At 45.1% G+C, this 13,251-nt stretch overlaps 1 pseudogene; it reads right to left on the bottom strand.

Moving 5' to 3' along the window:
• Positions 1-3,420: 3,420 nt before the first annotated feature.
• Positions 3,421-13,251, bottom strand: part of LOC132225600 (histone-lysine N-methyltransferase PRDM9-like) — a 36,140-nt pseudogene continuing 26,309 nt past the window's right edge.

Genomic DNA, 13,251 nt, shown 5'->3' with positions numbered 1-13,251 from the left:
CCACACTCCCTGCAAACATAGGGCTTCTCCCCTGAGTGTGTTCTCTGGTGCTTGATGAGACCTGACTTATCTCTAAAGCCTCTGCCACACTCCCTGCACACATATGGCTTCTCCCCTGAGTGTGTCCTCTGGTGTTTGATGAGACTTGACTTATCTTTAAAGCCTCGCCCACACTCCCTACACACATAGGGCTTCTCCCCTGAGTGTGTCCTCTGGTGTGTGATGAGAGATGACTTCTGTGTAAATCCTCGCCCACACTCCCTGCACACATATGGCTTCTCCCCTGAGTGTGTCCTCTGGTGTCTGATGAGATGTGACTTCCGTGTAAAGCCTTTCCCACACTCGCTGCACACATATGGCTTCTCCCCTGAGTGTGTCCTCTGGTGTCTGATGAGATGTGACTTCCGTGTAAAGCCTTTCCCACACTCCCTGCACACATATGGCTTCTCCCCTGAGTGTGTCCTCTGGTGTGTGTCGATATGTGACTTATCATTGAAGCCTTGCCCACACCCTCCATGATTGATTGTTACAATTTTTGACATTCTTACTCCCACAGATAATTTGCCTCTGTTCTTTGGATTCACGTCCTGGCCTGTGCTGGGCTCTTCCTCCATTATTCTCTCACGCTCACTGGAGCTCCCTATTTGTCTGTTGGGAGGCTTGAAAGAGTCCCTTGAAGTTCCTCTGTGCCTGATCCTTTTAAGCAAAGGTTTGGAAGTTCCTTTGACCTCTTGACCTTCAGCTTTGTCATTCCACCCATGTGGACCAGGATGTTGCTGCTGCTGTTGATTTTGACGCTCTGGGCCGGGTTCCTCTGACTGGAGGTTTTTTCCTGCAGGTGCTCCTGGCAGAATCTCAGAGGGGTGATTGCGTTTCACATGTTGGCTGAGGAATGTCTGACTGGAGAAGGCCACAGAGCAGGAGGGACATGTGTGGATCTCTGGCTTTGGTTCTGCTGAAGGAGAAAGTTTTGGTCAGGGCATGTGTGGGCAAGGCTGCCTGTGCCTTACGCTCTGTCTCCTGGTAAGACCTGTCTCCAGAATCATTCTGTGTTGACAGTGCAAGCTCTGCCTCCCACAAAGTGTTCCTTCACAGTCTACTTTTCTTTTTCTTTGTCTGCACTACTCTTCTACAGAAATCCAGAGACCCCATATCAAAGTCTTTTCTACAGCCCTGGTCAGTGTGGAACAGTGGATAGAGCCTCAGCCTGTGGACAGAAAGGTCGTGGGTTTGATTCCCATCAAGGGCATGTGCCTTGGTTGCAGGCTTCTACCCGGCCCAGGACCTGGTCAGGGATTGTGCAGGAGGCAACAAATCGATGTGTTCCTCTCACATTGATATTTCTCTCTGTCTTTCCCTCTGTCTTTCACTCTCTATAAAAATCAATGGAAAAATATCCTTGGGTGAGGATTGAAAAGAAAAAAGGTCTTACAGATCAAGGACCATCAGAAGCCATTTGACTCCTTATATGGGTTTGACTATCGTGACATTTCCATATACATGTATCTTCTAAGTCATGTTAAAGAGAAAAACCACAGGCCTGGCCAGGTATCTCACTGGTTGAGCACCAGCCCATGAACCAGGTCGTCACCAGTTTGATTCCTGGTCAGGGCACATGCCCAGGTTTTGTGCTCTATCCCAGCAGGCGGCAGCTGATCCATGTTGATATTTCTATCTCTCTCTTCATTTCCCTTCCTCTCTCTCTCAAATCAATAAAAATATTTAAAAATAGAGGAACAATACGCCCCAACTAGCAATTGCTTCTCTCAGTTTTCCACAAATCTTAAAATGGAAATATGTCTTTCCTCACACAGTATTCCTACTTGATTTCTTTCAGTGTTAGCCTATTTCAAATACACTACAAAGTCCTGTTTCAAAATATCTCCCCAACCATGCCCTAGCCAGTTTGGCTCAGTGATAGAGCGTCACCTTGGGGACTCCAGGCTCCTGGGTTAGATTCTAGTCAAGGGCACGTCCCTTGGTTGCAAGCTCAATCCCCAGCCCTGGTTGGGGTGCCCGTGGGAGACAAGCTATTGATGTTTCTCTCTCTGTCTCTCCCCCTTCTACTCTCTCTCAAAAAATAATCAGTGGAAAAATATCCTTGGGTGAGGATTAACAACAACAACAAAAATATTTCCCCAACCTGCTTCTTACACTCCTGACTCCCGTCCCTCTCCAGCCAGTCTGCCTTCCTCTCTCACTTGGAGTTGAAATAATCTCAGAGGGGATTCCCCACTGAAGTTTATTTTCCAAAAAATTTAACAAAGCATAGTTTTAGAACATGCCACTCTGCAGCTGAAAACTGCTCAATTGTCCCGTCTCACTCAAGAAAGTCCCCAGTATCTCAGCTTGGATCATAGGCACTGTATTTCCAGGCTGCTAGGCATCTGTCCAACCTCTGTTCTTACCCTCTGTACCGAGACTGAGACGGGAGTAGCCCTCAGCCAGCTCTACACCCCACCTCTTTCCTTCCCTGCACCAGCCACTCCTTCTGCCTGGGACCTTGTGACACAACTGTTGTAACTGTTGTCTCCTGAGAAAGCCTTCCCTTGACCTTTGCAATCCGACACACCCACCTTCCCCTCACAGTGATCCCTAGGCACTTGTCCTGGGCCCGTTTTCTCCAAAGTGCTAACCACTGTGTAATATTAAGCACATGCACATATGTCTGCCAGGGCTTCCCTCCTTCACCAGCCACCTGCTCAGGAGCAGTGATTCTGATCATCCTGTTGATCTGTATTTCCAGCTCCCAGAACTCTGGGTGGCACCGCGTAGGAATTCACATGGCAAGTCACAAAATAATGAATGAATGCATGATAACACACACATTTCATTTAGAAATATGCAGTAAATGAAGAAGAAACAGCTAAAGTGTTAAAAAAAAACAAACAAAACAGCAACCCACAAACAACCACCTTGATAAGAGAGCTGGCTAAGTGCCTGAAACCTTTTTTTTTTTTTTTGCCTCTAACCCTTTCAGCACTATATGATGCTGTGTATTTTGTGCATGAAGAATTTTTTAAAATGGAACAAATATAGCCCCTGGCCAGTGTGGCTCAGTTCGTTGAGCATTGTCCCATTCACCCAGAGGTAGCCAGTTTGATTCCTGGTCAGGGCACATGTCTGGGTGGTGGACTTGATCCCCAGTAGGGATAATGAAGGAGGCAGCAGATTAATATTTCTCTCCCTCTCCCTTCATTTCTGTCTCTAAAACCAATAAAAGCATATTTTTAAAAATTAGAACAAAAATAAAAATATTAAAATTGTTCCTAAGAATCAAAAACCTATGTGATGAGCCATCAATTTCTGCAGCATCTGATTTGAAGCTTTGCTGACTCTAGAGTGGAGTTTACTCTACTTGAGAGTTGGAGCATGAAAACTTCTAAGAATTCTTTCTTTCCATGTTGAAGAAGAGTGGTGCCCACCTCTCCCGGCCACAAGCTCTGTCTTCCACTTGCTGCCCCTCTTGATGCCCAGCTTTTGGCCATACTCTTCTCCATACCAGACCAGCAGCTCACAGCCCTTCCTCACGACCCGGCAGGTTCGGTAGAAAATCTGCCTGTGATATTGAAAGGCCACCAGGTTCTGTTCTTGGTCATCCCGGGCGCAGTTCACATACCTGGCGTTGAGGCAGATGAAAGGAAAGAAAAGCACAGGCGATGAGTTTCCACTACCTGTCATATTCGTGCCCAGCTCCTCACTGAAGCTTAAGGCCCTCAGCACTGATGGCACCCACACCCATGCTCCTGGGGAAACTTCTGTTCAATGTCCAAGCCTCTGTCACAATGTCATGTGAATTCCTGTCTCTAAGTCCTGCTCACAGTGCTCATCCTGCCTAATGCCATTTCCAAAGCCTCATTGCAGACTTCCCCATCAAACCTGGTGACCTCTAGCTTCTCTAAGCTGTAAGTCAGGTTCGGTGTTACACCACAGAACTCGGGGCTTGATCTAGGACTCACATCATTCAACACTCAGTCCAAGTCTACCTTCTCTTCAGAGGCCTTTGTCGAGTCTCCCCACACTTTATTGAAGGCATCATTCAGTTGCCTCCCCCAGGTTCCCACAGAAACGTGGAGGTCTCTCTGTCTTAGAAAAATAACACAGAACAATAGTAGTTTATTCATAATCTGTCTCCCCTGACACAAGAGAGCCCCTCAGGAAAGGGCCATGAGCACTATTACTCTGCAGGCTCCAACACCCAGTTGTAGTTAGAACTGAGTCTGGGATGATGTGCTGCCCTCACAGGTTTAGACTATCCTTGGTTCAAGGCTATCTGGGCACTGGGCACTTCTTGAAAAATAGGAAAATTAGAGTTAAATGTTTATGAAATAAAATGTTTCATGTCCGTCTGCAGTAAGTCCTCCCTAGGGTCATGGATTGTGTAATCTGTGTAAGTAATGGATTCCTTCCTCTAAACTGGAACATAGTAGGTGTTTAACTAATGTCCATTAGATAAATCACAGAGTAATACAGGGTCCTCAAGGTTTTCCCAGTCAGTGCCCAAACCAGAGACTTCTATTTTGAGGACATATGCTATACTTTTACCTCCTTTTTTCCTAAATGTCTCTAGATGTTAAAGATCAATGTATGGAGAAAAAAGGGGAACAGAGAACTGAGGGAGACCATTAGGGAGGCATGATGGGAAGGACAGACATGTGGGTTGTGAGGCATGAGTATCCTCTCTGGCACCCAGAAGCCTAGTGACCTTACCTCATCCAGTTGGCCTGAGATGTATCCTTTCCATCCACATACTCATAGCAGTTTCTCCCTTTGGTGATCTGCATTTCAGGAAAAGAAGTTAAAGGCCGTGTGTGTGTGTGTGTGTGTGTGTGTGTGTGTGTGTGTGTGTGTGTGTGTGGTTGTGTGTATATAATAGAAGAATTACTTTATTCTACTGTCATCAAATCTCTTTCAGCCTGCATGGTGATTCAACTGCCAATGGTGATCACAGGATATTTTTCTTACTCATTATCTACACGTCGGAATTGATTTGTCCACTAAGCAGGAGCCCCCAAGGGAGGAGTCTGTACCACTTTGCTCCCATTTACCCTCTGATCCTTAGAGAGGAGCTCCATGTTCATGCAAAGTCCACCCAGTACACAGAGCTAACTAACCATATGGTCCCCATCCATGTCCTAGCATGTAGAAGGTGGGGGCCCCCCAAGCCACAGGAGGGACGGGGAAGCCAGAGGACAGGGAAGAGGTAAAGTTCTCACCAGCCAGGAGTAGCCGTTGTTGGCTGTGGCTTCATCTTCTGTGATCTGACCCTCATAAGGGCCAAAGTGCAGGCCCTCGGGCAGATCACATTCCTCATTCCACACTCCAAGCCCAGCCTCAGGGATGCCTGATGGTCCGATTCTCAACCCAGGGGGCAGAGTGAGGGCTGAGCGGTTGGCATGCCCCTTGTCCGCGGCACTGTCTTTTACAAACGTAGGAGGCCCATGCACAGCACAGCTGTCAATGAAGAAGTTCTGACACTTCTCACAATCTGGAGGCAAGAGCAACAGGGAAGAGGGAGGGTGCAGTGCATGTTCCTGGACATGAAGAGCTTCGGAAAGAGCTCACATCAGTGAGCCTCAATCCTGTACTCCCGGTCACGAGAGGAAGGGAATGATTTGGGCACCCAAAGACCAAGTGAAATTCTTGCATCAAGACATAACATGCTCCTTGGTGAGGGTGAGCTTACATAGGTAGTCATCGTCCTGGGGCTCGCTGACCTCTTGGTAGACACAACACTTCCTCTCTCGTAGGCTATACATCTTCACTTCGATCTCCTTTCTCCTGAGGTCTACATGGGAGAAGGGCAGGTGACTGAGGGGATGAGGCCTGGAACATTAGTCCCTATCTTATCAGAAAACACACAATGTCCTACCATCAAATGATCGCCTGTTCTATTATAGTATGTGGTATTTTCCTCCATTAACTAAAAGACTAGCACTCCACACTGACTATTGGTGGCTGATTCAATTTTAGTTTCTAGATGATCCCATTCTGAGGTTCAACCTCCCAAGCTTTGGTCATTCATAAAGTATGTATTGAGGGAACATTATGCGTTAGGCACTGAGTAAAGACCTGGGCACACAACACCAAGAGAATATGGTTGCTATTATCACAGATGGATTTATTGGACAACTTGCATGTGTCAATTGTTTAAGGTTTAATTTAATGCTATCAAACTTTATGTGGCCCATGTTTCCTTATGTTCACTTTACACATTAGCATTCAGGAGCTCAGAGAGTTGGTAAGATTAGCTCAAAGCTTCAGCGCTCACTCCAGTTTCAAATCCAGGCCTATGCAAAGTCCACCCCACATACCTAGGCTATACTGATTAGCCTTTCTAGAAGAATTAGTGAAACTGAAATCTCCAAATTATGTAACTTACCCAATTTCGATCTAGGGTGCTGTCCAGAGGGACTTGCTTCTCCAGGAGGGGGCACTGGTTTCTGAGTCTGCTCTGAGCCACTGGTGGTCAACAAATTTGCTGTTCCTGACAATTCCTTCAAAGTAGACTCATTACTTAATGACGTCCTGGACTTTGCCTTCAATGTGGAAGTCCCATATTAAAAGGTAACATGCATTTATTTAATTATGTAGGGTTTATGATATATTTTCACATACATGACTTCAATGAACACTTCAACAACTCTGAAATACCTGGGAAGTATGAATATTAGAGGAAAAAGAAATGGCCAATGTGGGTTGTGAATTGAAGACTAGAACCCGTGCCTTAAGGATCTTTTTTTTTTATAGAACAGTGAGAGTGAAAGATACTGGTAAGAAAATAAGTCATAGTTGGGCCCTAACCAGTGTAGCTCAGTTGATAGAGTGTCAGCCTGCGGATTGAAGGGTCCTTAGTTCTATTCCGATCAAGGGCCAGTGACTTGGTTGCAGGATCCTCCTCCCTGGCCCATGCCCTGGTCTGGACTTATGCAGGAGGCAACCAATCAATGTGTCTCTCACATTGATATTTCTCTCTGTCTCTCCCTCTCTCTTCTATTCTCCCTAAAAATCAATGAGAAAATATCCTTGGGTGAGGATTAAGAATAAAAAAGAAAGAAAGAAAAATAGTTGGCAGAGCCCTGGCTGGTGTAGCTCAGTTGGTTGAACTGAAGGGTTGCCGGTTCCATTCCCGGTCATGGTACATGTCCTGGTTATGGGTTAGATCCCAGGTGGGGGTCTGTGTAGGAGGCAACCGATCCATGTTTTTCTCTCTCACTGATGCTTCTCTCCCTCTCCCTTCCTCTTTCTCTCTAAAATCAATAAAAACATATATTTTTAAAAAGAAATGGCTGGCAGAAACCTATCATGAAAATAAGGAAAATTATGCTAAAACTAGAGACCCAGTGCACGAATTCATGCACCAGCGGGGTCCCTCATCCTGGCCTGTGGGATCAGGCCAAAACTGGCGCTCCGACATTCCCCGAGAGGTCCTGGATTGCGAGAGGGCACAGGCTAGGCTGAGGGACCCCACTGGGGCACGATCGGGGCTGGGGAGGGACGCGGGAGGTTGGCCAGCTGGGGAGGAACCGCAGGAGGACTCCAGGGTGTGTCCGGCCATCTCGCTCAGTCCTGATCAGCTGGACCCCAGCAGCAAGCTAACCTATAGGTCAGAGCGTCTTCCTCCTGGTGATCAGTGCACGTCATAGCAACTGGTCTACCGGTTGACTGTCTGCCCCTTGGTGGTCAGTGCACATCATAGCGAGCAGTTAGTGGCATTAGCATGTCATCATCATATTATGCTTTGATTGGTTGAACGGGCGACTGGACACTTAGCATATTATATAGGATGTGCAAATTAGTATATCACGGAAAGAATATTTGTAATTAGAGTAGTTGGATCCCACCAATTCTGTTTGAATAAGGTTGTGCTACTAGCTAGTTCTCTTCATTTTTCCTGACCTATAACATGCTAATTCTTAATGTTATAATGAACATGACATATAACGGTGTTCACCAAAGTGTTCTGTGAGCTCTTTGATACAGTGTGAATGTCAAATTACAGTCCTGCTATCAATGTACCTCTCAGTCGTCTCTGTATTTGAAATCACATGTAAATTATCTTCATTATTTTTTGACCCTATTCTAGTTTAATTTGTAAATTTTAAAGCACTCTTTCAGCCAACATTCAGGGGCCCTCAGGGACCCTGAGCTGGGCCTGGGACTTCTGGAAGAGAAAAATCTGCTGTGAACCAAAGAGCTCACAATGCAGACGTAGGCAGGCGGAGCAAATGATTCAAACAAGATGACACTGGCCTAATTAGAGCTCAGAGAAAGAAGCCATGCTTCTTACTGGAATGAGCATTCAAAACCAGTTCCAGATGGATGAGCTTCTATTGAATAGTGTGTCATCTCTATGAAGTTCTTAAGTCACTTTATTTATTGTTTCTCAATTGTCAAACCTGAAGCTCCCCAGAGTTGAGAGATGCTTTCTTTTATTTGACCAGGAGGCTCTGATGCTGGGGTTCCTATGTCCTTCTTCATGGGGGACCATTCACTGTGCAAACTGCCTATATGTCAGTAAGCTTCCGCGAGTCAGAAGTCTTAGTGTATCTCTCACGGCAGCATAGTGTTTGGAATCATCAGTCAGTGAAAGATGTAATCATGTATGGATAAGACAGTGGAAACTGCATAAAAGTATGGAAATTTTAATGAGCTTGTAAGTGGTTTAGAGATGAAGCTATGGATTAGAGTGCATGCCCACCAATACTGTGATCTCAGACATATAATCAAACACTTGTATATGTCTGAAACCTCAGTTTCCTCATCAGAAACGGTGATAGTTATAGTACCTACCTCATAGGGTTGTGGTAAGGTTTAAGTGAGTTTATTCACGTAGAATTCTTAGAGTCTGAAGCATTGTGAAGATAAAACCCGTGGCAGCTACTATTGTAGCTGATGTTATTAACGACTGAGATGATATTGGGCATTTTGTTGAAGAGGTCAGGAAAGAAAGGTGGCAGTTTCTAGGCTGCACTCTGATTTTTTCTCCTCTTCCCTGCATTTGCATCCAGGAGGAAGAATTTCTTTTCAACAGGATTTGGGGAATACTCACCTTCTGATGTTTATTCTGTTCCACTCTGAAGGCCACCCAAGAAGGTTTAGCTAAAAGATGGTGAGAAATCAATAATACATATAAGTTCAGAGAGGAAGGGAGAGGGCGAGGGAGAGAGAGAGAAACATCAATGATGATAGAGAATCATGGATTAGCTGTCTCCTGAACACCCCACAGCAGGGATCGAGCGCACAACCTGGGCATGTCCCCTGACTGGGAATCGAACTGCGACTTCGTGGTTCATAGGTCGATGCTCAATCTCTGAGCCACGCCTGCCGGGTCAGAAATCATTTTTGGTTGGTAATTATTTCAAAATCTGGGGATTCTTATTTTTTCAGAATTCTGAATCAGAGAGTGATCTAAGGACAGACCAAGGATGATTGGAAATGTTTTTTGATGTTTCATTAGGCTTATGCTTTTATTAGGAGCATCAGCTAATTTTCTTAAAATGTTTAAAAATAGACAAAACCCCATCTGTACTTCATCCTCTGTTCAATATATATATATATATTTAAATTGGCCTAGCCGTGGCTGGGCGGCTCAGTTGGTTGGAGTATTGTCTTGTACACCACAAGGTTTCAGGTTTGATCTGTATTGGGGTGTACACGGGAGGCAACGGATAAATGTTCCTCTCTCACATTGATGTTTCTGTCTCCCTTTCTGTCTCTCTCCTTTCCTCTCTCTAAATTCAATGAATATCCTTGGGTGAGGATTTAAAAATAAAATTGCCCTAAACAGCAAAAAAAAAAAAAATTGGCCTTTCATGACACACATATAATGACAGTCACGTAACTGCAAAGAATCTCTACTCTGCAACCTGGCCCTTTCTCCTCTCTGCCTTCTGTCTTCACACTGGCCTTGTCCAGTCCAATGGCACCAGGACCACCTTGCCTCCTTTCTTTCTTATCCTTCCTCCTTTGCACATGTGGACTGTGCCACCTTTCCTAATCACTAGATTCTGATCAGCATCACACAGTCTTAGGAACAAAGACTCAGGTCTAGTCACCACAGAAACAGAGTTTCGGGCAAGTTAGAGATAACGTCGTGACTTCAGCTATGTTCCAACCTCAGACCCATGGAACTACAGACCCTACCAACCCGACTTTCATGAAACCTGGCAGATGATGCCATGGCTGACATGGAACCTGATACAACAGTGAACTACTTCCTACCCTGGCCCACAACCCAACCCCCTAACTACCATGAGTAATAATTTTCCCATATGTCCCCATGCAGGTCTTAGAGCACTGCTCACCCGTCAGACCTTCCTCCTTCTATGTGATGACAACTCTTCTGAATTAGTTATTTTTTACTCACTTTTATATTTTTGTATACTTGTTTGTTAATGTTCTATATCTATGTAATTATATTATTATTCTTTATTTTATTTTATTTTTTGTTGATCTGTTTCTTATCAGTTTGTAAGTACTAGGTGAATTAGGTTATTACATTTGTTCCTCTTTTTTTCCCCCATAACTCCCCTCTTCCCAGTTCCCACCCCACCCTCCGCCCTCACTCCCCACCCACTGTACTCATCCATAGGTGCACAGTTTTTGTCCAGTTTCTTCCCGCATCTCCCACGCCCCTTTCCCCCCAAGAATAGTCAGTCCCTTCTCTTTCTATGTCCCTGATTCTATTGTGATCACCAGATTATTTGTTCACTTGATTCTTAGATTCACTTGTTGATAGATGCATGTTTGTTGTTCATAATTTGTATCTTTACCTTTTTTCTTCTTCTTCCTCTTCTTAAAGGATACCTTTCAGCATTTCATATAATACTGGTTTGGTGGTGATGAACTCCTTTAGCTTTTCCTTATCTGTGAAGCTCTTTATCTGACCTTCAGTTCTGAATGATAGCTTTGCTGGATAAAGTAATCTTGGTTGTAGGTACTTGGTATTCATCACTTTGAATATTTCTTGCCATTCCCTTCTGGCCTGCAAAGTTTCTGTTGAGAAATGAGCTGACAGCCGTATGGGTATTCCCTTGTAGGTAACTGAGTTTCTTTCTCTTGCTGCTTTTAGGATTTTCTCTTTGTCTTTTGCTCTTGGCATTTTAATTATGATGTGTCTTGGTGTGGCTCTCTTTGGATTCCTTTTGTTTGGGTTCTCTGCGCTTCCTGGACCTGTAAGTCTATTTCTTTCACCAGGTGGGGGAAGTTTTCTGTCATTATTTCTTCAAATAGGTTTTCAATATCTTGCTCTCTCTCATCTTCTGGCACCCCTATAATTCTGATGTTGGTACGCTTGAAGCTGTCCCAGAGGCTCCTTACACTATCTTCATATTTTCAGATTCTTTTTTCATTTTGCTTTTCCAGTTGTGTGTTTTTTGCTTCTTCGCATTTCGAATCTTTGACTTGATTCTTGCGCTCCTCTGGTCTGCTGTGGGGTGTCTGTACAATATTCTTTATTTCAGTCAGTGTATGCTTAATTTCTAGTTGGTTCTTTATCACAATATCGACGATCTCATTAGATTTCTTGAGAATCTCACTACATTTATCAGCGGTCTCACCAGTCTTTTCGAGGGCCTTACTCAGTTTATCGGCAGCTTCTAGACAGTTCTTGAGAGACCTTAAAAGTGTGGTTTTGAGCTCTATATCTTCCATTTCTGACATTTGCATCCTGTTTCTTTGTCTCCGCATTTTTTTATCTTTTCTTGGTGCACCCCCTAGTGGTCTTTGTGCACAGTCTTGTTGTAGTTAAGCCTTGATTGTTGTCGGTTGGCAATAATGGGGGTGATTTGACCTCCAGGCTAACTGGCTATGAGAGTCAGCTGTGTCTGCAGTGGGAGAGCTTCTGTGCTGGATCTCTAGGGCGGTGCTAATCTAGCGTTTGCCTGAGGCTATGCGGCAAATGGCTCTGCGCAGGGCTTGGGCGGGGCGGGTCCCCGGGGATCTACAGGGCGGGCTGCAGCGCGCAGTTATGGCTGCTCTCAGTTCCGTCCCTAGGGGCTCTGCCTCACAGACTCCCAGCAACTGCTGCAAACCTCGGAGAGAAAGCTGCCTTCGAGTTCCGACCGAAGCCAGACAGTCCCGCTTCTCCTGTTTGAATCTGGGTCCCTAGAGACTCGCCCGGATCTGGAGCTCAGAGTCAGAAACTCCCTCCCGATTGAAAACAACAACCGCACACTCCGAACCTGAGTATTTCACTTCAGCACTGCGCCTCCTCTGAGTCTGGGTATGATATTCTCTTTCCTCCTAGTTGTAGAATTACCACTCAGCTAGCCTTCCTGTGGTTCTGGATGATGTCCGTTCTGTCTTTTAGGTGTACCCTTGAATTGGTTGTTCGAGGCAGCAATCTCCTGCGTTAACCTATGCCGCCATCTTGGTTTCCAGGCTTTATTTTATTTTTTTCCATCACCATTTATCGCCCTCTACTATTATTTTTTAATCCTCACGTGAGAATATATGTTTATTGATTTTAGAGAGAGAGGAAGAGAAAGAAAGAGAGGGAAACATAGATATGTGAGAGAAACATCGATCACTTGTAGCCCATACACACCCCTACTGGGGGTGGAACCCAAAAATTTTTGGTGTATGGGAGGATGCTCCAACCAACTGAGGCACCAAGCAATGGCTATTTATTTATTTTTATTTTGAAAGAATGTTTATTAAAGCTGGGGACAGTGAAATAAGGAAGGACTTAGGATAGAAGCAGCTGCAGGAGAGCGCCTAGGCTGGGCTGCTGTGTTGCTCTAGAAAGGTTAAAGGAAAGAATTCAGCCTAGGCGGGCTGCTTTGGCTCATTGGAAAGTCATAGCAAAGGGGCCTTGGAGCCAGGTTCAGGGGGTTAGCCTGAATGACCTGCCACTGCCCATACTCCCTGGTGCAAGTCTCCTGGGTCTCTTAGTTTAGGAGATGCACACCTATTGGGGGGCGAGTAGAGGGGAAAGGGTGAGGGGTGTGTGTGCTCCCAGAGAGAGAACAGCTTAAGAAAATTATATATATATATATATATATATATATATATATATATCCTATCTAATAAAAGAGAAACATGGTAATTGGCATACGACCACTACCCTTCCCATTGGCTAATCAGGGCAATTTGCAAATTAACTGCCAGCCAAGATGGCGGCCGGCAGCCAGGCAGCTTGAAACTAACATGAGGCTTGCTTGCTTCAGTGACAGAGGACTCCAAAATTCCCCGCCTGCGGCTGCAGGCCTCTGACCTGCAACTCTAAGCAACTATGTAACAAATATA

Source organism: Myotis daubentonii, chromosome Y (assembly GCF_963259705.1).
Source record: "Myotis daubentonii chromosome Y, mMyoDau2.1, whole genome shotgun sequence".
NCBI lineage: Eukaryota > Metazoa > Chordata > Mammalia > Chiroptera > Vespertilionidae > Myotis > Myotis daubentonii.
Note: the sequence above shows the minus strand (reverse complement) of the source record. Positions and strands in the feature narration are given on the sequence as shown.